This window comes from Pan paniscus, chromosome 7 (genome assembly GCF_029289425.2).
Source record: "Pan paniscus chromosome 7, NHGRI_mPanPan1-v2.0_pri, whole genome shotgun sequence".
In the NCBI taxonomy this organism is placed as follows: domain Eukaryota; kingdom Metazoa; phylum Chordata; class Mammalia; order Primates; family Hominidae; genus Pan; species Pan paniscus.
In genome coordinates this window covers 120,617,276-120,643,462 of record NC_073256.2, presented here as the reverse complement: position 1 = coordinate 120,643,462, position 26,187 = coordinate 120,617,276, and the positions used below count along the sequence as shown (strand labels likewise).

The following is a 26,187-nucleotide window of genomic DNA, read 5'->3' as shown; positions in this document are numbered from 1 at the left end:
CAATCAAAATACTTTGAGAAGCAGAGCTATAACTCTTTTTTCTGTGGTGAACATTTATTACTTACATAAAAATATTTTTTTTAATTTAGAAGTTACGGATCTTCCCTTGATCTTTAATCTTACCCTAAATTTTTATTGACAAACCTAAAATCAGATTTATTAGGGATACTAAAATAATCAATTACATTAATTCCATGATTAATCAGCTGATTTTGGCCTCAAAAAAATTACAGCTTACACCTACTATACTTAACATATTCAAAGTTAATACTACTCATTAATGGTTAAAGGGGTTGAAGATACAGAGGATGGGAAGATCCCAGAATGTAAATTCTCCTATTATTTCTAATGATAAATCCATAATATACAATATAGAAATCTATAGTATCTATGAGTTTCTATAGAATCTATAGTTTCTGTGAATCTAACTGCTTAAGAGAACTTTCCACAAAGGAGACATTTGATTGCTGACTTCCTGCTTATTCATGCTCTTCCCACCAACTGTTGATCAGGGACAGAAATAGTAAAAAAGGATGAGGTGGGACTTCCAAAATGATAGCTCAGGAGTTACATGGAGCTTCTCACCAGCAAAACAGTTATATAACTGATGAAAACTATTTTTAAGAAATCATTCAAAGTATCTGGAGGGAATATGACAATGAAGAAACATTCATTCAAGAAAGTCTACTAAATTTTGTTAAGAACAGTGGCAGCTTGTGGCATTTGAGCTGCAACCAGCTACATTACTCTCGCCTCTGCCTCCAGTTTTGTGTTACAAAAGTTCTACTCCAAGTGTTTGCAGCTAAGAAGACAGGGGCTCCGTCTCTCTCTCTCAGACTGGGCTCATGGTTCACCATGAAAGGGCAGGCCACTAGAAATTCTCTCCCCTAACCCTCAGTACCATGTTGCAGAATCTCTGTAATTCTGCAGACAAATTATTTTAGTGTATGTAATGTATGTAATTAAAAAGAGTTGTATTTAATGTACGTTATTCTGCAGAAAAAGGTAATTTTGGACAGCCATGGCTGAGAGAACTGGGTCTCTATTCTGCCTTCCAGTCACTGTTGATAAGCAGAAGCTCTATCTCAGGCATTGCAGACAAAAGATACTGGGACCACAACTCATCCCTACCCCAACTCATAAAATAAAGGGTCCATACCAGAAGGAACAAGTCCAAAAGACCACAGGCTGGTAAACCTGCCCACATGTCCACTGATAGGGTGGGGGTGCCACACTAGATAAAGCATATCTCTATCTTCAGCTTCATTGCAGTTGTATAGGATTTTTGCACAGAAGGAAAGGCAGATCATAAGGACAAAGAGCTCTGCCAGAGGAACCGATTTTATTTGGAAAAGAGAATAGAGAAAAGCCTTGTTGAAAACAGTGAAGATCTTAGTGGAGAACAATTAAGAGGAGGCTGATAGCTCTGCCACAAGCAAAGTGGCAGAAAAACCAAGAGACAGCAAAGAGATACTAAGAAGAGCTCTTCTGGGATTACAGACAACTCTGGGGATCAGGAAAGCTGTGTACCTATGCTAGGTTGCACCCACTCAGGAGCAATCAGAGCAAGACATGCACAGACTTGAAAGCATTCCCCAACCTGCACACAGACTCATCAACACAAGTGACATAAACATAACCCCATGAGCAAATACTGACTACCCAATATACTACTTTGCCACAAGGATGACTCCTAGGAAGTCAGGCTTAAAAATAGTCATAGTCATCCTTGGCTCTCTGGAATAATGTGTGCATGCCCAAAGCTTTGTCCTCCTAGGAATGATCAGAGAGGGAATCTTCAAGCTAGTTATCACTGGCTAAATGTAGGACAAAAATAAATAAACTCCCTGAATTGTGACAATAGTTTACAAATCACACATACATCCAGTATTAGAGTACAAATCTAACTAGCTGAATGAACTTAAGCACAACCTTTGACCAGTAAGTTGCTTATGCCAATCCAAGGACAATCTGTAGGTATCCAGGTTAAAAGATAAAATCAAGGGGAAAAAAATCTGAGCAGAGACATCAGAGGCTGCACACTGCAGGGGAAAGAGACGTCATGGCATTAGTTCAGCTAAATCACCTAACAAATAAGCAAATGACAAGGAAAACAACACTCTCCTGGGGTGGGGTGAGAGGGAATCTGTATCCAGAGTTGTTACATTAATTAAAATTTCCAGTTTTCAAAAAAATTATGAGACATACTAAGAACCAGGAAACTGTTACCCATACGTAGGAAAAGAATTAGTAGAAATAGAAACTGACTTCAAAAGGACCCAGATGATAAACTAAGCAGACAGAGACTTTAAAGAAGCAATTCTAAATATGTTAAAAGAGCTAAAGAAAACCATACTTAAAGAATTAAAAGAAGGTATGATGACAATGTCTCATAAAATAGAGAATATCAGTAAAAGTACAGATATTATTTAAAATAACCAAGTGGAAATTTGGAGTTGAAAATTGCAATAACCGAAATCAAAAATTCACTAGAGGGGTTCAATAGTAGATTTGAGCTTGTAGAAGAAAGAAACATTGAACTTGAAGATATATTTTTTGAGATGATTCAGTTTGAAAAACAGACAGAATAAAGAATAAAGAACAAGGAACGAAGTCTCAGAAAAATGTGAGACACTATTAAGGACACCCACATATACATTAGTGTGAGTCACCAAATTAGAGGAGAAAAAGGACAGAAAATATTTTTGAAGAAACAATGACTGAAAATTTCCCAAATTTGATAGAAAACATATACCTCTAAGAAGGTCAATGAATTCCAAGTAAGATAAACACAATCACTTTCCACTTTTAAAATGTGGAAAGACAAAAAGAAAATCTTGCAAACAGCCTGATAAAAATAACTCATCACACACAAGGAAATCCTAAGATTAACAGCCAGTTTTTCACCACAACAGTGAAGGCCAGAAGGCAATAGGACAACATAGCAAGACCCCGTCTCTACAAAAAACAATAAACTGGGCTTGGTGGTGTGCATTTATAGTTCCAGCTACTTGGGAGGCTGAGGCAGGAGGATCACTTGGGCCCAGGAGTTCAAGGCTGTAGTGAACTATAATGGTCACTACCCTACAGTCTGGGCAACACAGTGAGATCCTGTCTCAAAACAACAATAATGACAATAAAACCTCCCCCCGAATTCCCAATAATAGTTGGAGATTTCAATACTCCAGTTTCAATAATGGATAGAAAAATGAGGCAGAAGATCAATAAGGAGATGAAAGAGTTGAATGGGGCCATAAACCAACCTGACCTAACAGAGATCTATAGGACACACTCCATCAACATTTTGTTCAAGAATACACATTTACAACAGAATACACATTTTGCTCAAGTGAACATGGAACATTTTATAGAATAGACTATATGGTAGGTCACAAAACAAACCTCAATAAATTTAAGGAGAATGAAATAATACCAAGTATCTTTTCCAATCATAGTGGAATTAGATTAGAAATCAATAACAGACATGGGAAACTGGCAAATAAGTAAAAATTAAACAACATGTTATTAACCATGGTTTGAAGAAAAACACAAGGAAAATTAGAGAATATTCAAGATGAATGAAAACAAAACATAATATATGAAAACTTATGGTATATACCTCATGGAAAACCTGATCCTAAAATTCATATGGAAATGAAAGATATCTAGAATAGCCAAAATAATAATGACATGAAAAGAACAAATTTGGAGTACTCACACTCCTGATTCCAAAACTTACCACAAACTTCAAGTAATCAAGATTGTGTGTTATAGGCATAAGGATAGACATATAGATCAATGGAATAGAATGGAGAGTCCAGAAATAAACTCATAAATCCCTGGTTAGTTTAGTTTTGACATCAATAGGTGAAAGAATAGTTTTTTCTGCAAAGGATATCCACATGCAGAAGAATGGATGTAGACCTTTATTCACATCATACACGAAAATTAACTCAAAATGCATCAAAGACCTAAATGTAAAAGCTAAAGCTATAAAACTCTTAGAAGAAAGCATAGGAGTAAATCTTTATGAACTTGGGTTAGGCAGTGGTTTCTTAGATATTGCACCTAAAGCACAAGAAACCAAAGAAAAATAAATAAATTGGACTACCGAAAAATTAAAGCCTTTTGTGCTTCAAAGAAAGTATGAAGACAATGAAAAATAACTGACAGAATGGGAGAAATCTGGAAATCACGTGTCTAATAAAGTTACTGTATCAAGAACATATGGAAAACTCTTACAACTCAACAATAAAACAAATAACCTGGTAAAAAATGAGGAAAGTACTTGAATAGTAATTTCTCCCAAGAAGATACATAAATGGCCAATAAACACATGAAAAGATGCTCAACATCATTGGGAAAATGGAAATAAAAACTAAAACAAAATTCCACTTCACACATTCTAGTATGGTTATGAGAAAAAAAAGACAATAACAAATGTTGGTGAGGATGTGGAGAAAATGTGTATACTAGCTTGTTCTCATATTGCTGTAAAGAACTACAGAGACAAGGTAATTTATAAAGAAAAGAGGTTTAGTTGGCTCATGGTTTCACAGGCTGTACAAGAAGCATTGCTGGAGAGGCCTCAGGAAACTTACAGTCATGGCAGAAAGTGAAGGGGAAACAGACATGCCCTACATGGCTGGAGCAGGAGGAAGAGAGTGAATGGGGAGGTGCTAGATACTTTTAAACAACCAGATCTCATTAGATCTCACTCAGTATCATGAGAACAGCAAAGAGGAAATCCGCCCCAATGATCCAGTCACCTCCCACCAGGCCCCTCCTCCAACACTGGAGATTACAATTTGACATGCGATTTGGGTGGGGACACAGAGCTAAATCATATCTTTCTGCCCCCAGCCCCTTCCAAATCTCATGTTCTTCTCACATTTCAAAACACAATCATGTCTTCTCAACAGTCCCCCAGAATCTTAACTCATTCCAGCATTAACTCAAAAGCCTAAGTCCAGAGTCTCATCTGAGATTAGGCAAGTCCCTTTTGCCTATGAGCCTGTAAAATCAAAACAAGTTAGTTACCTCCAAGATACAATGAGGGGTACAGACATTGGGAAAATGCTCCCATTCCAAAAGGGAGAAAAATTGGCTAAAACAAAGGGGCTACCAGGCCCATGCAAGTTGAAATCCAGTAGGGCAGTCATTAAATCTCAAAGCTCCAAAATAATCTCCTTTGACTTCATGTCTCACAGCCAGGCCACACTGATGCAAGGGGTGGGCTCTCAAGGCCTTGGGCACCTCCACCCCTGTGCCACTGTGGGGTACAGTCCCCAGGGCTGGTTTCATGGACTGGTGTTGAGTGTCTGTGGCTTTTCCAGACACATGATGCAGGTTGTCAGTGGATCTACCATTCTGGGGTCTGGAGGATTGTGGCCTTCTCCTCACAGAGGAGCAGTGCCCCAGTGGGGACTCTGTGTGGGAACTCCAACCCCACATTTCCCCTCCACACTTCCCTAGAAGAGGTTATCCATGAGGGCTCCACCCCCACAGCAGACTTCTGCCTGGACATCCAGATGTTTCTATATAGCTTCTGAAATCCAGATGAAGGCTCCCAAGCCTCAACTCTTGTCCTCTGCACACCTGCAGGCTTAATACCACATGGAAGCCACCAAGGTTTATGACTTGCACCCTCTGGAGCAGTGGCCTGAGATGTATCTGGGGCCCTTTAAGCCAAGGCTGGATCTGAACTGTCTGGGACATAGGGAGAAATGTCCTGAGGTTGCACAGGGCAGCAGGGCCTCAGGCCTGACTTCTGAAACTACTCTTCCCTCCTAGGCCTCTGGGCCTATGTGGGAGGGAGGCTGCTGTGAAGGTCTGAAATGCCTTCTAGTTCTTTTCCCCATTATCTTGGCTGTTAACATTTGGCTCCTCTTTACTTATGCAGATTTCTGCAGCTGGATTGAATTCCTCCCCAGAAAATGGATTTTTCTTTTCTATCACATGGTCAGGCTGCAAATTTTGTAAACTTTTATGCTCTGCTTCCCTTTAAAATACAAGTTCCAGTTGTAGATCATCTCTTTGCTCATGCATACGACCATATTAGAAGCAGCCAGGTCACTTCTTGAATACTTGGCTGCTTAAAAATTTCTTCTGCCATATACCCTAAATCATCACTCTCAAGTTCAAAGTTCCAAAGATCCCTAGAGCATGGGCACAATGCCACCAGTCTCTTTGCTAAAGCATAGCAAAGGTGACCTTTGCTCCATTCCCAATAAGTTCCTCATCTCCATCTGAGACAACTTCAGCCTGGACTTTATTGTCCATTTCACTGTCAGCATTTTGGTCACAATTTAACAAGTCTCTAGGAAGCTCCAAACTTTACTTCATCTTCCTTTCTTCTTCTGACCCCTCCAAACTGTTCCAACCTCTGCCTGTTACCCAGTTCCAAAATTGCTTTTGCATTTTCAGGTATCTGTATAACAATGACTCACCTCTCTGTTGCCAATTTTCTATATTAGTCCATTTTCGCATGGCTAAAAAGAACTTCTTGAAATGGGATAATTTATAGAGGTTTAGTTGGCTCACGGTTGCACAGGTTGTACAGGAAGCATGGCTGGGGAGGCCTCAGGAAACTTAGAATATAGCAGAAGGTGAAGGTGAAGCAGACACGTCCTACATGTTTAGAGGAAGGGGAGAGAGCAAAGTGGGGAGGTGCTATACGCTTTTGAACAACAAGATTCTGTGAGAACTCACTATCATGAGAACAGCACAGGGGAAATCCCCCAACCATGATTCAATCACCTCCCACCAGACCCCTCCTCCAACACTGGAGTACAATTCAGCATGAGATTTGGGTGGGAACACAGAGCCAAATTATATCACTGGGATGCTCATTTTTGCTGGTGGGAATGTAAAATGTAGCAATTGCTTTCTATAACAATTTGGCAATTCTTTAAAAAATTAAGGTTATCAAATGACCCAGAAATTTTATCCAAGAGAAATTAAAAACCTATGTCTACACAAAAAGTTGTACTCAAATGTTCAGAGCAGCATTATTCAGAACGGCCAAAAAAAGTAGGAACAACCCAAATTTTCATCAACTGGTGAATGGATAAATAACATGTAGAATACTCATACAATGGAATATTATTTGGCCATAAAAAGGCATGAAGTTCTAACACACGCTGCAACATAGATGGGCCTTGAAAACATTATGCTAGGTGAAAGGAGCCAAAAGACCACATTTTATATGTGGCCATTTATATAAAATGTTCAGAATAAGAAAATGTATAATGACAGAAAATATATTAGCATTTGTGTGGGGCTAGAGAGGGCCTAACGGGAATGGAGATTACTGCTGATGGACACTGGGTTTCTTTCAGGGGAGACAAAAATGTTCTAAAATTAGATTGTGATGATGGTTTCACATCCTTGTGTTTCTACTAAAACAATTAAATGGGTGAATTGTAGGTATGTGAATTATATTTTAATAAAGCTGTTTTAACAAAAGTAAGAGATTGTGAGAAAGTTGGATATAGGACACTGTATCACAGGTTCAAGGAATGTTTATTAGATCTCTGGTAGTTTAGAGAGCAAAAATCCCTTATCCACACTAAGTGAACACATACATCTCTTTGCCCCTGGAGTTTCTGAGTATTATGTTCTTTGCCACAATTACTGGAATAGAACCAGTGCTGCTGTCAATTGGGAATTGATGAGTGTTAACGGCATGAAACCAACACAGATGGTGTTGGGCAATGTAGCTCCATGGGGATCTGAGAGTTCTCCTAATATGGGCATCTTTTTCTTGAGTTGCAGCTGACATCTGACCTCTAAATAGCAGAGGTGTTGGGAAAGGCTCAGGAAATGGTCCTGACTCAGCTGATAGTTTCTATAGACTCCTTGCAAGTAGGGCTGTGTTGAAGTTAGAAGTCAAAACCAATGAAAGTAGTCTTAACAACAGTACTGAAAAGACCTCCTTTCCTAGAAAATAATAGCATTTTAGGAGGCCTAGGAACAATTCTAGGCCAATAAAAATAACAACAACAATAATTACCACCACCACTGCTATTTACTAAGCCCATGTGCTAGATACTGTGTTACATGCCTTAATATGATTAAATATCTAGTAGGTATGGAGTTCTTATGTGCCCAGCTCTGTGCTAAATGCTCTTTGTCGATTCTTAAGACAACCTTCTGAAATAAACAATTATTATGTTCATTTTATTTATTAGGAAACTGAGGCTAAAGAGTTTAGTATTCTGCCAAGGCCAGCTAAAGTTACAGAGCATGGTTCCAAATTCAGAGCTGTTGGAAGCTTAAGCCCATGTGATGAACCACGAATGTGATTTTACCTCATTTAAGCCTTGCAGCAAACTCTGCCAAGTAAGTAGGATTATCCTTATTGGAGAGGATGATTGCTTATTCCTATTACTCTGCCTGTCTCCAGGCAGAGAAGCTTTCATTAATACAATACACCCAGTAACTTTCTATTCCCTACAGGAAGAGTTTGGAAGAAAGATCTTTACAAGCACTGTTGGTCCATTTCTCTCCTATTTCTCTCCCATTTCTGTCTTTGTCTCTGTCAAATCTGCCCACCAACAGCTAGTGTGCATTTACTCCTGCCTCTCCATGCCTGAAGGAAGGAATGAAGAGGTCTCTGCTGTCCATCTGAGCCAGTGACTGGGTGAATATGCCTGCCCAATTCTAGCATGCAGTATTAGGAAGCCCACTGTTGCTGTGCACCTAAGCCCAGGTTTTCCAGTATCAGCTCTTTTAGTAATAAAGTTGGCGTTGTAGTTTCTAGCTATCTGACCTCTTTGGCTATCTCATGATTGGTTTTGAACTTGAATGGGAAATATGGATGCCATTTATAGGACCTAGTATAGTCCCAACATCCATTTTATGTATGAGGTAGCCTTGGCTTCAGAGGGTTTATGTGACTTGCTTATTTTTCATAGAAGAATACTGCTGAGCCTTATATAAGAGACACAGTTATTATTGAGGATCTCAAAGTGGTTTGAACTCAAGCAAGTATAACCCTTTCTATCCTCAATGCCTGAGTGGTCTATTACTGCTCTTCTACCATTCTCTAGTGCTCCTTTAATGGTGGCTAAGGCTGGTCCAGTATCACTTCCTTGAGCAAGGGAACTCATCTCTTGCTTTTGGAGATTCATTTACTATCCATTGTTTAGTTCATGTGCCTATGATGTTCAGTACACATATAAGGAACTATCATCTTCCTCAATAAAACCACACTGTCATCCTCTAAAGCTATCGGTGGGTGGGAAATTGACACTGAAAGGCAGCCGATGTTAGAGCCCTATCTCCTGTCCTCTGAGATCTTCCTTTCCCTTAGGAATCTCACATTCATCACAGCTGTCACCACCACAGTGCCCCCAGGGAACTCTGACTCTCGTTTCCCACATGCATGGATTCTCCTTTTAACTTCCCATAGCTCAGCTAAGACTTTCTTGACAGCTCAGGGACTCCAAAAGGGAATTGCTATAGAATAACTGGCCCCTAGATATAACTGTTCCCATGAGCTCTCTTACAGGCTGTCTCTACCAGGCCAGAATTTGGGGCAGGCAAGATTTTCAGCATCCCTAAAATCACACTAAGAAGATAAACATGGAAACAGCTTGGAGCTGCCCTACCCATAGTGAGGTGGTACTGACTGGAAGACAGCTTAAACGATTTGGAGAAAACTGGAATACATTAATCTCAGAAAACTCTACCACCTGTAGAAAGAGAGCTAAAATGGAGACAACCACAGGCAGTCTAAGATACGCTGAACTACTACAGAAAATAATGCAGCATGAAGGAATGCTGGAAGGTATGGGGTCAGAGCAAGCTGATGGAGGGTCCTTCATTTCCAAGCCACGAGTACAGCAGGATGTAAGGCTTAGTTCATAAGAACATCTCCTGAAAGACAATCTCTATAAAAACTGCTTCAATAGAAAGAATGCAAGATGTAACTGTTTTAATAATAGGACTGATATTTTAAAAAACAAATGAACGTAATAGAAGACTAGATGGATGTGCTTCTCAAAGTCCTCTCTGTGGGAGGCTTCATCCTCACTCTAGATGTGTTGCCTGTAGCAGCTGTTATTGATTACCCGCCCATAGCCTATCCATACTTACTCATCATTCCTTTACCTACCAGTGGCATCCTATTGGAAGCACCTGCGACTTTCTTAGGGCTTTCTCTTGGCCAAACATTGGAAGGCCAGCAGTATTGAAAAGTTAATAGTCTTGGAAGCACTGGCCCTCAACTAATGACAAAGAAAAAATATAAGATAAATTCCCCAGCTTCCTTGCCTCCTGAATGGGTCAAGTCTGTGGTGTGTTCTACCCGTTTTTCAGAGGTCCCATGTTTTAAACCCTAGCTGCTCAAGGCAATTTCCTGATCATTGATGTACTCTCTATTGGCTAATTTTTAGATAATATGGAATATGCTCAAAATAGGATACCCAAAGAAAAAATCAGATGCCAAAATTGTATACACCGAATGAGTTCAATTCTGTATAAGTGTGGACATACACACATCAAAAGAAATATGGAACAAAAGATATTAAATGTTTATAGTGGTTATTTCTGGGTGTTGAAATTTTAAGTGATTTTCCTTTTCTTCTTTGTAATTGTCTCTATTTTTCAGTTTTTTCAATATACCCTGTATTTCTTTTAAAATCAGAACAAACCACCATAAGTTATTTTAAAAGGCTTATAAAGCTGATGAATATTTTGTCTTTGTTTCCTTTGTGTTGCCATAGTCTGAGGGAGTAGTTCTCAAGTGTAGTCTCTGGACCAGCAGCATCAACATTACCTGGGAACTTGTTAGAAATGCAAATTCTCAGACGATGCCTAGGACCTTCTGAATAAGAAACTCTTGGGGTTAGGGGTGAAGGGGACAGCAATCGGCGTTTTAAGAAGCTCTCCAGGTGATTTTTATGCACATTAAAGTTTGTGAACCACTGGTCTAAAGATAACTTTTATTACACATACCTGTTAGTCCCCACTAAAGCTCCCTGGGTGGGGTCCAAAAATTTCAGTCATGTAAAATGCAGGATTGCATTTTTGTGGGGTTGGCAAACTGATTGGGATGAGCCTGCTGAGTAAGATGAAAGCTCATTACAGTTGTCTTATGTCTGAATTCATTGCAGGGCAAATTATGTTGGGGTTTCATCATAAATATATTGGTCTGCAGAGTTTATATATTCTGTATTGAAATCTATGGTGCATTTAATAGGCAGAAGGCTAGACTAATTTAAATCTAATCTGATGATCACGGAGACCGCTTGACACCTGTGATGTTTCACAGGCTTGGAGAAAGTTTTGTTTTCTTTATACCTTTATTTTCTACTTGCCTGGTGGCTTCATTTCCTTAGTTTGATTTTTCTTCCATAATTCTTCTCTCTTTTCCCCAATTATGCAAAGATAGTGGATTTCAATATTTTGTGGAAAAAACTACCATCCCTTAGATTTGAGAGGCCCCTCCTCAGTTTCCCCCATGGAGCTTTTGTTTTCCAGTGTGTTACATTAGTTGTTTGTGAATCTGTCTTCTCCCCCACCAAATGGAGGCCCTAAATGCCGTGTGAGCAGGGACAGTGACTTATACCTCCTTGCATGCTTGGTTCTTAGCACAGGGCCTGGCAGAGACAGCAAGAACTCAAAACATATTGGTGAATGAGTGAATGATGATGCTATAATTCAAGACACACATTCATTTATTTAGCATTAAAATGTTTTACATAGCAAATGTTAATACAAGAAATGCATGCCAGGAACTTAACCTACATTCATTTTAATATGTGAAGAATAGGAATATGTGCACTTAAAATACAATGTGCTGTGCCGTTTATCATTTTGTTCATCTTCACCTCATCAATTTTTCAGAAACTTCCAGCAGATGGCACAATAAATACTGTCATGGGACTGCATTAGAAATTGGTTAATATTTTTCAAGATGAGCTTAAAAATTAAAATGAATAAAAGTTTCTTAGTTCAATTAATAATAATAACTGGCATTTATTTGGCATTTTCCCATTAACAAAGTGCTTTTAAATCTTTGTCTTGATTCTGCTCAAATTCTGTCAACATATTGAGAACGTTTGATTATGTACTTTAGACTTTTGTTGATATGTCATTCAATCACAGTTGCTGAATAATTTATAATCATTAATGACAATGCTATTATTTCATATTTGTAACATACCAGTCTTTTAAAGACAAATTTTTTATGTAATTCAGTCACAGTTGCTGAATAATTTATAATCATTAATGACAATGCTATTATTTCATATTTATAACACACCAATCTTTTAAAGACCAATTTTTTCTATGAAAAATTTGGGCAAGATCCTGCACGTGAGAACTGAACAGTAACTCAGACCACTAATAATGTAGTGAACTGCTTCTCTAGCTCATTAAACAGTAATGATTCCTCTCATTTGTGTGGCATATTGTGGATGCAAAGCACTTACACAGACACAACATCCTTTGATCTTTGCAGTAGCCCTGTGATGTGGGCCAAACAAGTATTATTTTGTGGATAAAGAGAAAGTGGTTTTTCTTCTGTCTTTCTTTTCCATTCTTCATCCTTCCCTGCTGGGCCCCATTACTGCCCTTCCCAGCTTGGTTGACTCAGGCTTAATATCTCATAAATTTTAGCGAAACTCCAGTGACACATGAATGGCAATTAATATTAGTTTCGCTTAGCAAATTACAAGGAAATGCTTAGAAAGGTTAAAACTCATTTCTAAGGACACAGAATTATCTGATAATTGGAGATAGGAATGTTTCTTTCTCCTCCCCTCCAGGCTAAACAGAGTCCTGAGCCTGAAAAAGCTGATGTCCCATTCTTTGCCCATTCTCTGCCCATTCTCTGGGGACTAAAAATCCACTCACATGAGGGAGTTAGAGACTTCATATGGCAATTACCCTTAAGGCAATTGATGTATGTTTTAAAAGAGAACTCTGGGACAGCAATATCTAATATAAAGTAATGAATTGGTAATGGAGCACCCTCAGAAGTCTTGAATAATACATGGTGTATTTCTAGATAATCCACAAGTGAAAATAGCTGAAGGTGTGTTAAGACACAACTAACTCCCAACTTCATATAATTTTTATTGAGATTTAATTTATATATCATAAAATTTTACCCCTTTAAAGCTTATAATTTAGTTGTATTTAGTATATTCAGACTGTTGTGCAAACATCACCACTATCAAATTCCAGAACATTTTTATCACCCTCAAAAGAAATCTTATGGCCGGGCATGGTGGCTCACACCTATAATCCCAGCACTTTGGGAGGCCGAGGCAGGCAGATCATGAGGTCAGGAGATGGAGACCATCCTGGCCAATGTGATGAAACCCCATCTCTACTAAAAATACAAAAATTAGCTGGACATGGTGGTGCGTGCCTGTAATTCCAGTTACTCAGGAGACTGAGGCGGGAGAATCGCTTGAACCAGGGAGTCAGAGGTTACAGTGAGCCGAGATCACACCACTGCACACTCCAGCCTAGTGACAGAGTGAGAGTCCATCTCAAAAAAAAAAAAAATCTTATTAGTAGTCACTTCCCTTTTTCTCCTCCCCACAACTCCCAGAAACCGCTAATATACTCTCTGTACTCTGTGTTCTAAACAATCTATATAAATGGAATCACATAATATGTGACTTTTTGTTTGAAAAAGTGTAGCATAGTGTTTTCAAGGTTCATCCATGTCTGTTGGGTCTAGTTGGTTTATAATGTTGTTCAAGTATTCAGTTTTCTTGCTGATTTTTTGTCTGGTTGTTCTGTTATTAGAAGTGGGATATTGAAGTCTCCAACTATTATTGTTGAATTATTTTCATTTCCTTTCAAGTCTGTCAGTTTTGCTTCATGTTGTTAGGTGCATATGTATGTATATTGTTGTATCTTTTTGCTGGATTGAGTCTTTTACCATCATATTTTAAAGTCTGTTTTCTCTGATATTAGTATAGCCACTTCATCTCTCTTTCGGTTACTGTTTACATGGTATATTTTCCCCATATTTTAACTTTCAATCTATTTGTGTCTTTTAATCTAAGGGAGTCTCTTGTACCTGGCATAAAGTTGGATCATGTTTTGTTTTGTTTTGTTTTTTACAAAATGTAGTTCTGTCTTTTAATTAAAATGTTCAATTTATTTACATTCAATGTAATTACTGATAAGGTAAGATTTATGTAAGTAATTTTTCTATTTGTTTTCTATTCATTTTTTATGTTTTATTCCTTTATTCATCCATTATTGCCTTTTTTGTGATAAATATTTTCTGGTGTATAATCTTAATTCCCTTGTTATTTCTTTTAGTATACATGTTTTTAGTTACATTCATAGTAGTTGTCCTGGGAATTATAATTAGTGTCTTTTTTAAAGTAAATTAAATTTTAAAAATTTTAAAAATAGAGTCTTGCTATGTTGCTCAGGCTGGTCTCAAACTCCTGTTCTCAAGCAATCCTCCCACCTCAGCCTCCCGAGTAGCTGTAAACCACCTGGTTTACAGCTACTCGGGAGGCTAACACTTCCAGCCGCAATTAATATCTTGATTTATAACAATCTAGTTGGGATTAATACCAGCTTAATTTCAGTAGTATACACACATTTTATCCTATATAGTTCTGCCCCACCACTCCTTTGTCTTATTGTTGTCATACAGATTACATCTCTATATATTATCTGCCCAACAAAACAGATTTACATTAGTACTTTATATAGTTGCATTTTAAATTAGATAGGAAGAAAAAAAGAATTACAAATAAAAGATTTATACTATCTTTTATATCAGCCAATGTAGTTGCTTTTGCCAGCACTCTTTTATTTTTTTTTTCCAGAGACAGGGTATTGCCCTGTTGCCCAGGCTGGAGTGCAGTTGCCATCATAGTTCACTACCGCCTCAAACTCCTGGGATCAAGGAATCCTCCTGCCTCAGCCTCCCAAGTATGTAGGACTACAGGTGCATGCCACCACACCTGGCTAATTTTTAAATTTTTTTGTAGAGACAGTGTCTTGCTATGTTGCCCAGGCTGGCCTTGAACTTATGGCCTCAAGTGATCTTCCTGCCTTGGCCTCCCAAAATGTTGGGATTATAGGTGTGAGCCACTGAGCCCAGCCTTATCAGTGCTCTTTATTTCTTCATTTGTATTTGACTTACTATCTGGTTTTTATTCATTTCAGCCTGAAACACTCCCTTTAGTGTTTCTTGTAGTACAAGTCTGCTAGTGACAAATTCTTTCAGTTTTTGTTTATCTTAATTTCTCCTTTATTTTCGAAGGTTAGTTCTGCTGAATATAAAAGTCTTGGTTGACAGGATGCCCCCCCCGCCAACTCCCACCCCATCCCTCTGCTTTCTGACCTCCAGTTTCTGATGAGAAATTATCTGTTAATCTTATTGAAGATCACTTGTATGTGATGAATCACTTCCCTCTTGTTGCTTTCAAAATTGTATCTTTGTCTTTTGACAACTTGACAATAATGTGTCTATGGGTGGATCTCTTTGAGTTTGATTCTACTTGGAGCTTGTAGTGACTTCTTGGATTGTAAATTAATGTTTTTCATCAAATTTGGGAAGTTTTCAGTCATAATGTCTGTAAATATTCTTTCTGCTCTTGTTTCTTTTCTCTTTTTCTGGCATTCTCATTATGAGTATATTGACATGCTGATGTGTCCCACAGATGTCTAAGGCTCTGTTTATTTTTCTTCATTCCTTTTTTCTTCTCTCTCTAATCTTCAAACTGGATAATGTCAACTGGCCTATCTTTAGATTTGATGATTCTTTCTACTGCTAGCTCAAATCTGCTGTTGAATCCCTCTAGATAATTTTTAAATTTCAGTTGTTCTGCTTTCCAACTATAGAATTTTTATTAATTCTTTTTGATACTTTCCATCTCCTTATTGATATTCTCTATTTGGTGAGAAATTGTTCTCATATATTCTTTTAATTCTTTAGACATAATATTTCTTTAGTTAGTTGAATATATTTAAATAGGTATTTTAAAGTCTTTGGCTATTAAGTCCAACATCTGGGCTTCCTTAGTGAATATTTATAATGACTACTTTTGTTTCCCTCTGTGTATGGGCCATACTTTCTTGATTTTTTTTTTCTTTTTTTTCTTTTTTGAGATGGAGTCTCACTCTGTTGCCCAGGCTGGAGTGCAGTGGCGCGATCTCTGCTCACTGCAAGCTCTGCCCCCCGGGTTCATGCCATTCTCCTGCCTCAGCCTCCTGAGTAGCTGGGACTACAGTTGCCCGCCACCACGCCTGGCTAATGTTTTTGTATTTTTAGTAGAGACGGGGTTTCACAGTGTTCGCCAGGATGGTCTCCATCTCCTGACCTCGTGATCCGCCCGCCTTGGCCTCCCAAAGTGCTGGGATTACAGGCATGAGCCACCGCGCCCGGCCACTTTCTTGATTTTTTAAATATCCCTCTTATTTTGTTGAAAATTAGACATTTTAAATTATAAAATATAGCAACTTTGAAAATCTGATTCTTCCTTCTTCCCCAGGATTGTTGTTATTTCTGTTTTTTCTTATTGTTGTTTGTTTAATGGCATTTCTAAACTTATTCTGCAAGGTCTATATTCATTATAGTGTATAGCCATTGAAATCTGCTCAGTCAGCTTTGTGGTCAGCTAATAATTGGATATAGATATCCTTAGATACCTGAAACCAGTAAGTGTTCTAGCCTTTGCTAAGAGGTTTTGTGTACATATTGGGACATACCGTCAATGCTTAGGCACACCATTTACAACCTCAACCTCTTTTTATTTTTTATTTACTTTTTATTTTTCTCGAGACGGAGTTTCGCTCTTGTTGCCCAGACTGGAGTGCAATGGCGAGATCTCAGCTCACCGCAACCTCCGCCTCCCGGGTTCAAGCGATTCTCCTGCCTCAGCTTTCCCGAGTAGCTGGGATTATAGGCATGCACCACCACACCTGGCTAATTTTGTGTTTTTAGTGGAGACAGGGTTTCTCCATGTTGGTCAGGCTGGTCTGGAACTCACGACCTCAGGTGGTCTGCCTGCCTCGGCCTCCCAAAGTGCTGGGATTACAAGCGTGAGCCACCACGCCTGGCCTATTTTATTTTTAGAGATAGGGGTCTTGCTGTATCACCCAGGCTGGAGTGCAGTGGCATAATCATAGCTCACCACAGCCTCAACTCCTGGGCTCACAGATTCTCCAGCCTCAGCCTTCCAAGTAGCTGGGACTACAGGTGTGTGTCACCATACCTGGATATTTTTTACATTTTTTGTAGAGATGAGGCCTCTTTATTTTGCCCAGACTGGTCTTGAACTCCTGGCTTCAAGCAATACTCCTGCCTCAACTTGCCAAAGTGCTGGGATTCTAGGCGTGAGCCACTATACCCAGCCAAATTTCTACTTCTTGCTTGTGCAGAGCCTCAAGGTCAGCCAGAGAAATGAGCTTAGGACTTTCTTAAGTATTTCCTGGGCCTGTACACAGCTCTATACACATGCATGGACTTCCAGATTTCCAGGAATATGTTGGAACTTGTCAAAGCCCCCTATGGAATGTCATTCCCCAGATTTTTCTAAGTTTTTTTGGTCCGATTTTTTGCTTACCCAAATTGTTATTGCTCCTTCATATAGCTGTTTCATTGTATATAACTGCCACTGATTGTTTTCAATAAACACTCTTGGTGAAAATGTTGTCACTGGGCAAGCTCTAGTAGGTCAGATAAAGACAAACTCTGCAAGTGGGGTTTTCCAGGGAATTCGCAGACAGGTCAAGCAATGACAATTCTCTGAAAATGAGGCTTTGAAAGAACTCCACCCCTAATGTGTGTCCCCCAGAAGCTTCTGGTTTTCACAGTAACAGTGGGCTATTGGTTTTCAAGGCTACCACAGAGGTGGGAGAGAGGCATAGAAACAAAGCAAGTTAAAATGTCAAAAAAAATTTGTTAAGATTCAGTCATTTTTCTTGAATTAATGCTTCCTGAATTGTTGCAAGCTTTTGGTTAATATCCAGGATTCTGAAGAAGTTGACATAATATTTTCTAGTGTTTTTGTTGCTTTTGTAGAGGAGATGATATTCAATGGTTCTTATTCCATCATTCTTGCTGATTTCATCATCCAATACAATTTTTAGTAAGACCACACTGCAACTTATTTTACCTTTCTGTGCCTCAGCTTACTCATCTGTTTATTGGGAATAATATTAGTGTCTACCATGAAGGTTTTTGAGGACAAAATAAGTTAATTCATGTAAAAGACCTAGCATAGTAAATGTTAAATATTATTATTTCCCTCTTGTTTTCTTGGCTTTCTAATTTTCAATTTGATATTCAAGAACATCTCACTATTTGGGAAATGAAATGGGAGTCAAAGAGCCTTTAGTCTGGGAGTAATCACTGGTATAACTTGAGATGTTACTGATTTTAAGACTGAGCGCATCTGATTTGGAACCAATAGATCTCCCTGCCATCCCCAACCTCTTGCCATTATTTCCCCTTACCCCTTAACACTTGATTGCTTTCTTTCCATTGAGCTCACTCTGCAGGGTATTCTTCTGGTTGCTCTGGAAATTGATCACTTTCTCATTTAACAAACCCAAGTCCACAATGGCACCTGACAGAAAACACAGCCCTTGAGGGAGCACTACTCAATATTTTAAAGTCATACAATTAATACATGGTAAGTACACAAGCCCTTAAGTATTACTTGGGCTGATAAAAGATATAGCACATGCCCGGGGAAAAGCTCATTACATGTCAGCAAAATTGTCTCATTGATGTTTCAATTCCAGAAGGACAACTGAACCACTTACTCAGGGAAATTTTACATGCCATAAATGAGGCAGAAGGAGCTATTTATCATATTGTGTAATTTCACATACTTCCACTCCCTTGGTACTGGAAGCAACTTGGTATGAGAGGAAAAGCAAATGATTTGGAGCTACAAAGACCTCAGTTCAAATCTCAGCTCTGACACTTATTACCGGTATGACTTACATGAATTCTTTGAGTTCCACTTTTTACAAATGTGAAAAAGAGATAATAACATAGCTCATAGATATTTGAAAGATTAGAGGAGCTAATACATTCTAAGTATTTAGTAGAATGCCTAGCCACATGGTAAACATTTAATAAATATTGAATTTACTTTTAAATAATTTTTCTTTTTCTCCTTCCATACTAATTGAGTTTCCTCTAGATGGCAAACACAGTGTTAAATAACTAGCAAACAAAACATCTGTCCTCTTTCCTAAAAGAGAGAGTTTAAGGGCTGATGGGAAAGAATGACACTGAACATTTAAAACAAACAAGTATCAATTACAAGTTGTAATTAGGACACTAAAAGAAAAGAACTTAGTCTGTGGGAAAATAATAGGGGGGACCAATTTAGATTAGGCAGAAAAGGAAGTTCTTCTGAGGAGGAGCCATTTAGGCCTAAAAGATGAGAAGTGGCCACCTGGATGACAGGGAAGGAACCGCTTGGGGAAGGGTTCTGAAATAGGCAAAAGCTTGATGTGTTCAAGAATCTGGAGGATGACCAGTGTGAATGCAGCATACTGGAGGAGGGAGAAGGTGGCTGACAGCAGAGTGAGGCAAGGGAGAGGTCATGGGAAGCATTGCCAGGTAAGCATGGAGGAGGAGGGAAAAGGCGAGAAGGAAGGAGAAGGACAGCTAGAATTCACTGAGCACTTGCTGTGTGCCAGGCACAGTTATAAGAATTTTACATTTATTAACTCACATAACACCCTAGATGAGCGGCCTCTTATTGTAGGCCTTGTAAAGGGGCTTGTGTTTATTCTGAACGCAATGGGAAACCATTGAGGGATTTTCAGCAGAGAGAGCCGTGTTTGGGTTTAAATCTCACAACGGGCCTGCTGCTGTGTTGAGGAAAGATTGGAGATATTCAAGAGTAGAAACTAGTCATTATATTCTTAACCACTCTTTTCCTCTTACAAACCCTGTGACTTGAAGATTTGTTGGATATAAAGTGCCTTCTAATGAATGGATACAATTATTACAGTAAGTTCATTGCAAGTGCAGCAGGAAAGAAAAGCAGAAATAAAACTGTAAAAACCATAACATATGACAATTTTATACTTTGTATTAAGTCCTATGGGTAAAAAGTATCTATTGGGATAAAAATTCAAGTTTTAAAAGAAGGAAAAAAATACGGATTTCACGGATTCCTTGGCCTTATAGAAACGGGACCTTACAAAATAGTAATCAAGTTTACACAAAGAGAGTCTGTTGCAATTATTTTGCAAGTCAGCTGAGAATTTTTTAAGTGAATCAGAGATGGTGTAAGTTGCCTGTAACACTATAAGAGAATCAGACTATAGCGATGTGTGGTACTTCCCTGAGTGTGTGGATGCCACTGCTGTAGGACGGGGTTGTCAGTGCACGCTTACCAACTCACTAAGTCCTAGCAAAGGTGCTGCTTCATCAGGAGAAATATTAGCTTTAACATCTAACACTGGTTCCTTACATATGCATAATCCAATGTCAAGGATTTAATCGGCATATTTGAGTTAAAATCAAGGGTCGTCTACACTGAGATTTCATGGTTTACTTGCTTCCCTGCCATGCTTGATTTAGCAGATTAGTGACCTGGTAGTGGAGAGTGTATCTGTCATCTCTTTTTGCCTCTCTACCTTACATGGTGAATTAACTTTTAAGGCTTAAATAAAAATTCAAAAGGAGTAGCTCTGAAGTTGATTTCTTTGGAGATGTGTGAAAATTTAGGGACTCCTTTCTTCTAGATTGTCCTTAAATGTCTGAGTTTGCCAGGACCTGGGTCTCTGGTTCTGGCAGCCTTCACTCGGCTCAAGGGGGTTCACTGTGTTTGGTTGTGTTTACATTTGTTATTGTCTAGGGTAAGATATTTGTATTGGGTGAGGCCTTTTAGACCACAGAAAGATCACTATCAACTTCAAACCTATTCATTTCCATCTGTTAGAGAAACACATTTTGCTTTTACTGTTTATAGAGTTAGAGCCAGGCTTATTGTTCTGATGGGAAGGAGAATGATGTCATCTCTGCTGACTGTAGTAATTGTTTGGGAATGTATTGATATGGTTTTCTACTGCTGGGTTTGTAAGTGTTTTCCTTGTAAATGGCCCAAGGTGGGCAGGGGCATCTTTGCCTAGACAGGCCTTTGCACTCACAGGAAATCTCTGCTTTTCCTTTTCCTCTTGTCCCTGAAATGTGCACAAACTTCTTTCCCCCTTCTTCTACCACTTATCAAACCCTGTGACCCAGTGTCCCCATGATGTGTGCATCAAGATTAGTTACAGATAACAGAACACTCTTGCTGGTTTTAGCAGAAAGGGATTTAATATGAAAAATTAGATGCTTAATGAACCTCTGGAAGGGCTAAGGGGCAAGTTCTAAGCTTACCTCCCACGAATGAACTCTGGTACAGCTCCACAGAGCTGCCATGTTCAGGGAACTGCTATAAAAGAAAAGGAGAAAAACTTGAGACCTTGGTCAAAGTTTTTGCTAAGAATCCATCATTGATTTGTCATTGTTATGTTGGTTATGGATTGACGCAATTGCTTTATTATGTTAATGTTGGGGAAAAAAACCGTGACCTGTGTCTTTGGTCAGTGCAACAAGGTCCCTAGATTTGTAGCCTGGGAGCTTGTTACAAATAAAAGATCTTGAGCCCCCATCCCCACTCCTATTGAATTAAAAGCTCTAGGGGTGCAGCCCAGGAATCTGTGCTTTAACAAGTCCTCCAGGTGATTCTGATGCAGAGAGGGTAACCAACCATCCTGGTTTGTCTGGGATTGTTGGAAGGATTTCTGAGGTACTGGACTATATTGCTAAAACCAGTAAAGTCCTGAAAAAGCTAGGACAAATTGGGCACTTAGATGCAGCTAAAGTGTTGGGAAATACAAATTTTATTTGTATCTGTTGTACAAATACAACAATGCCTGGCTTGTTGGCAAGGGCTAAAAAGGGTATTTGTGAGTCATGAGTATGAGGTACAATATTATTGAAGCAATGATGAAACAGCAAAATACTTGTTTGTTACAACTTTTCATACATCAATGAAGAATGTGCCAAAATTCTGAGCTTTCAAAAGTGACTTTTAGTAGTGAGAATTGACAAACTGAGAAAGCATGTTTTGCAGATGAATTTTCACAAGTCATACACTCAGTTTTATAAAATAATTTTTTCTACAACTGAATTTTAATTTTAAGTCTCCATTCTGCCTGGTAGGATAATTTAACCCCAGCCATTTTAAAGAAAACACAGTCAAATCAGAATTTTCACTCTCAAATCTGCCTTCCCCCCAACCCCAGTCAGTTCAGGGTTTTTACCACCCTCTGTTCCCTAGATCATGTCTAAATTCTGAGGAGTTTTCACAGAGCCACGTGTTGAGGGAGAGGGAGGCATCTGTCCCTGCTGGCATCTGTGGAGTTGTACATCATCCCCAAAGGAAATTTCTAGGACATCTGGGTTCCCCATCTGGTTTCTGGTAGTTGGTCCAGGAAGGTTACCCCATATCCTTCTCATCTCTGACTTAGTCTTCAAACCTGCTGGCCCCTCTCAGCTACTTTTGAGCCCCTCATAAGGGAGTGTGAAGGCCTTGGGACATTTTGGGTGCTCTTCCAAACTACTGTAGGATCACACGGGATCTCATGGAGTTGTTGCAGGCTTTGCTGCCTAGACATGCCAGGCTGCCATTTCCAGTATGGACATCTCACCAGGCAGGTCAGGAGAAATGCCATGAAGCTTGTTATCTACCAGGCCTCTATCAGGTGCAAGGCACAGGACTTCTCTGGTTTGGATCTGCCAGTCTATCTGAGGTTTCTGGTGCCCCCTCTGGAGGATCTGATGATGACTCTTAGGGCACAGGGACCCACGTAGGGATGCACAACATCTATTTTCTTTTCATGTCCTTTCTGTTATTTTGCTCATCCTCCAGTCCAAAGGATGTTTATCTCATCTAGGGTTAGAAAATTTGCACCTGCATAATCAAGAATTATTCTCAACTTACACTTACGGTATCAACTTTACCCCCTTGGGTTCTTTAGAGATGTGGCAAGGACTGTTATTTGCAACCCTACATCTATTCTCCCTTTCTGCTTCAGTAACATGTGCTGGTTTCTTTTTTTGAATCAGGTGTGTGCCCTGCTAAAAAAATTATGTTTTCCAGGCTCCCTTGAAGCCCAGCATGGTCATGTAACTACAATCAGACAAATGAAATATAAGCGTAAGAGTTGCCTGGTACTTCTGAGACGGCTGCGTAAGTGATCTGACTCAGCAGGAAGGTCTTCTCTTTGCCTTTCCCTAGTTCCTGTTGCCTCAGATGTAGTTATAATGGTTGGAGCTCTAGCAACCATCTTGTACCAGCAGGTAATCTTGAGGCTGCAAGCTAGTACTAGGAGGTAACTGAAATATAGACAGAGTCTGAATCTCTGATAACCACACCTGCTCTAGCCTATCTACCAGACTTCTTCTACAAGAAAGGGAAATAAACTGTATTCAAGCTTTTCCATTTTCTGTTTTATGCAGGCTAACCAACTCTAAGAGGGATTTGGCTTTTGTTCTTGAAAACTCTTCTCTCTCAAGCTGTTTTTTCAGCCATGGGTCCAAAGATCGACATAGAAACTCAAAAGATAAAATCAGATCCCTTTTGTTTCTTTGCATTTATATTGCAAGAACCCTTTTCTGAAGGCCACCAAGAGGACATCTTTTTGCTGCCTGAAAAAGTAGAGAGAAAGAAACAAATGCTAATATTTTAAAATGTTCTATCTTCACACATGAAATTTATCTAAGCAGTCACCATGTCTCGGATTAAAATCTGGACTTTAGGGTTTTAAAGATCTAAGAGAGGCCATATAGAAAAATGAAAGATTATCAATACAATTGATGATGTCTGAAAGCAGTGCTATAGGAGTTCGTTTTAAAACAAAAGCTGCAAATAACATTCTGAGCTGCTTCTCCTAGCCCCTTCTTAATACTTGAGTGTTCTCTCATAGCAGCCGCGAGATCATATTTCTTTGTATTGCCTACTGTATTTCACAGTATGTCCCTTAGTTGACATTTGTTTATTGATCTGGGGCTTGTTGGGTTGACTCTTCAATAAATGGCACAAGTCACCAACTTCACAAATAACTTACTGCTCCTCTGTGTTGACAATTATAGCAAATTGTATTCCTTCTTAAGGAAGTGATGGCTATTCAACCATGGTTAACTAGGTTTCCTGAAATAGGTATGTATCACAGGGCATGTCTTTCTTAATTTTATTTTATTTTTGCAAGGTTGTGATTAATTTGGTTACTGAATTTGATGGTATAGATATTGATTTAGCTTGGCAATCTAGAGAAGTATAATTAATTTCAATAAAAATTCAGCAAAGACATTTATGTTCTATCTCCAAGAATATATCCCCATTTGAAAATCTATTCCTTCCTCTCATTAGATATTCATAAGCCGTAATTTCAAGTTTTATAGTATCAGTTATTAAAAACTACACTGATTCTTCGATCAGATACTATCAGTACAATCATGTTGACAAACAGGGCCTGTGACTTGTATTTTTCAGGTCAGTCTTTTTTTTTTTTGAGACAGAATCTCACTCTGTCACCCAGGCTGGAGTGCAGTGGCACGATCTTGGCTCACTGCAACCTCCGCCTCCTGCTTTCAAGCGATTCTCCTGCCTCAGCCTCCGGAGTAGCTGGGACTACAGGTGCCCACCACCACACCTAGCTAATTTTTGTATTTTTAGTAGAGATGAGATTTCACCAATTGGCCAGGCTGGTCTCGAACTCCTGAGCTTGTGGTCCACCCACATCAGCCTCCAAAGTGCTGGGATTACAGGCATGAGCCACTGCGCCCAGCCTCAGGTCAGTCTTGATTTTTATTTAACGAATTTGTACTCCACTCTATTCCACAAACATAATGTCATTCACAAGAACATATACAATAATGCCAAATAAAACTCAAATACAGAATTAAGACAGGGAAGATCAAGAGGAAAAATCAAGATCAGATTAAAAAACAACAACAACAAATCCGTAAAACCCAGGAACATGAGCTGATAATTGCTTCCCATTTGTCTCAGCCTCCAGAAAGCCAAAACAAAAGGAGAAGCTCTGTAAGTCACATACTTTTATTTTTAAAAAGGAAGCAAATAACTTCCTCAGGAGGTACATATTTTGCCCTGAGCACCAGATTCTCAAAGAAATTTATCCTTTGGGACTTCATAGGGGACCAGGAGGTGCAGAATGGACAAAATTGTGACTCACTTTCCTTTTACTTTAAACCAAAGCTGAGGAAATAATGCTTAAAATTCAGTGAGTGATCTCCCAAATTGGCGTTCAAGGGAACAATGTTCTGGAAGATATTTATAGGAAAGTCATTTAAAAAAATGTGTTCCGTACTCAAATAAGTTTGGGAACCACTGAATTAATCAAAGTCAAGCAGGTTTCTTAATAATAGGTTTTTTGTTTTTTTTTGGAAACTGACGTTTTGATATGCTTTGTGGTTCTCTACAAAAAGGGAATACAAAACTCTGTGTTCTTAGAACTTAACTTACCACCAAAACATTTCTGCTGAGGCATATCTATGAATAATATCTGAGTTCTGTGACACATGGTTTGGGAAGGATGAGACGTGGTGAACTGATGCAGATACAGTGATGGGAGGGCACTTCAGTGCTCTTGTGAGTAAGAGCATGTGTGTTGGTGCTGGGCAGATGTGGGTACAAATCCTGTTTCTAGCATCTACTGGCCACAGGACTTTGGAGAAATTACCCAAACTCACTGAGCTTTAGTTTCCTTATTCATAAAATGAAGTGCATCAATTTGAAACGTGTTTGGCTCCAAGAACGAAAAAATCTATCAGAATTACTTAGGGGATTATTTTTCTGATATAATAAGTCCAGGGTCAGGCCATCCATGGCCAATGCAGCTATTCATGGATGTTTTCTGGGTCCAGGCTCTTTCTGTATTTCTGCTTTGATATCCTTAGCATGGAGGCCTCTGTCTTCATGCTTGTTCCCTTATGGTTGCAAAATGGCTGTGGCACCTTCATTCTCACATCAGCACTTCAGTCATGAAGGAGGAAAGAAATGTACATTGTTTATGAGTAGCCTATATACAGCATCAGCCATAGGAGGATAATAAGAGACTGTCACTCAGACTTATTTTGACATCCTGGACAACATAGTGGGACCCTGTCTCTACAAAACATTTTTAAAAATTAGTTAGGTGTGGTAGCAT

The 26,187-nt window shown here is 39.0% G+C and overlaps 1 protein-coding gene and 1 long non-coding RNA gene across 10 annotated transcripts in view; one reads left to right on the top strand and one right to left on the bottom strand.

The window, feature by feature from the left end:
* Positions 1–26,187, bottom strand: part of BAALC (BAALC binder of MAP3K1 and KLF4) — a 141,129-nt gene that overhangs the window by 4,224 nt on the left and 110,718 nt on the right. For 2 of the 6 annotated variants that reach the window (XR_008626461.2, XR_010112824.1), the window contains exon 4: positions 21,833–26,012. The exons of 1 other annotated variant lie outside the window; for it this stretch is intronic. The gene's annotated coding sequence lies outside the window, so the exon portion shown is untranslated. Of the gene's footprint in view, positions 1–21,832; positions 26,013–26,187 lie in introns of those variants that run through there. 3 more of the 6 variants (XR_010112825.1, XR_010112827.1, XR_010112826.1) reach the window with 2 other exon arrangements.
* LOC129398636 (uncharacterized) overlaps positions 1–26,187 on the top strand; it is a 96,626-nt gene that overhangs the window by 41,044 nt on the left and 29,395 nt on the right. The window lies entirely within an intron of this gene.